This window comes from Sebastes fasciatus, chromosome 16 (genome assembly GCF_043250625.1).
Source record: "Sebastes fasciatus isolate fSebFas1 chromosome 16, fSebFas1.pri, whole genome shotgun sequence".
NCBI lineage: Eukaryota > Metazoa > Chordata > Actinopteri > Perciformes > Sebastidae > Sebastes > Sebastes fasciatus.
Window position 1 is genome coordinate 8,419,236 of NC_133810.1, and position 2,074 is coordinate 8,421,309.

Sequence of the window (2,074 nt, forward strand, 5' to 3'; positions counted from 1 at the left end):
AAAAAAAAAAAAATTAAAATAAATGGAATTTGACAGAAATGTCCATATTTATGTCTTATAGGTTGATCTATATGTAATGGTTATAGATGTTTTACAAACTATTTATTAATGGTTTACAAATAAACTTAATAAAGTATATAATATGTTATGTGTGCAACAATTAACTGTTAAAATAACATAAATAACAGCATTGCATGTGCCAATAATACGTAAACACTATAAATTATCATTTCATTGTTTGTTAATAGTAAAATAACTAATAACTATCTATTTACCATTTATTAATGATGGTTATTATGATGCTTTTTACTTTGATATGTTGATAATGATTATATATTTCATTAAGAATAAGCGCAGTTATATATTTTATTAAAAATATTTAAGAATGAAAATAAGAAGCTTCAGGAACTAAAGTGTCTGGGTTGATGTTTTACAAACTATTTCTTAATGGTTTACAAATGATTTAGTAGTCATTAACAAATACTTAATATAGTATATAAGATGTTATAATGTGTGCAACTGTTAAAATCACATAAATAATGGCATTACATGTGCTAATAATACGTAAACATTATAAATGATCTTTTAATTGTTTGTAAATAGTGAAATAACTTATAACCAAGGTTTGATTAACTATCTATTTACCATTTATTAATGGTTATTATGATGCTTTTTACTTTGATATGTTGATAATGATTCTATATTTTATTTAAAAAAATATATAAGAAAAGCGCAGTTATATATTTTATTAAAAATATATAAGAAGCTTCAGAAACTAAAGTGTCTCAGGGTTCAAAATGTTCATCTCCTCTCTAATGAATCATGATACACTACAATATTATGCTCTGAATATTCAGGGACAGCACCATGAAGACGTGTATCTGTTTCAGTGGAAAGTCCACATTTCACTTTCAATTCAAATCAAACAGTAAAGTTTTGAATTTAAAAAAAGCATTGTGCATTATTTTTCTAGTTAAACATATTAATGAAAATGAAAAAATAAATGCATTTTTGTAAATACAGCTATTTAAACCTATTATCCATTGTTGCTATATTTACAGTTGGTAATCTGACCTCAGCCCTGCATGCTGGCTGATTTCCACTGAGGGTTTGACTGAAGTAAAAGTGAAACTAAACACAGCTCTAATGTGCTTCGTGCACACCAACCAGACAACCGTTTGCTTCTTTGTTCAGTTTATCCAACGTTCACCAGACCTGTAGATGGATTTTCTCCCAGAGCATCACCTCCATGTGGAATAATATGAAGGATGCATAACTGATGGTGAGTTTTCTCTTCAATATTAGCTCTTTAATTATAGGACTACGCCCTGTAGCCCAGATTGAGATAGTTATGATGTTTAAAAAAACAAACAGAAATGGCCTCCTTCAATGTGATTTAAAAGGCAACACTTCAGTGATATACAATCATTATTTAAGGGAGTCTCTTTATACATTTTATAGGCTTTTTTCTAGGCTATTTTGAACAAGATCTAGTGAAAATGAGAAAGTGAAAGTGAGGAAACAGTCATTTAATTCCATCCATGACAGTGCCATCTTGTTGATCATCTCTTTTCTTTTTCTTTTATTTCTCTTTATATCTTTCTCTTTAATGCTTCTTTCTTTATTCCAATATCATGTATATTTTACACCATTAAGCCTAGTTTTGTTTTGATTGGCTTTTATAAAAAAAGCAGTTGCATACTAGGATTATTATAAATAGTTTTTTAGAGTTATTAAGACCTAAATGGTAAAATGTCTAAAAATTGTTTTAATTATAAATACTCTGACATGATAATATTTCCCTATAACATGGTTTTAAATGGCTGCTCGCAGGCCATTCATGTTTTAATGCCTTCTGCACAGCTGGTCAAAATGTGTATAAATGCTGTATCATGAACCTCCACTAGATGTAGCCAAATACATCCAATGCATACATGCAACAAGTGTGATACATGCTCAGTGAATATTCACATTTATTTCCAACAATATCTGTGACCTAATGTATATATTAAATGGATTATTGTTTTTATATCAGAGGAGTACGGAGCAATGAACTTAAGAACTGACTGCTGTA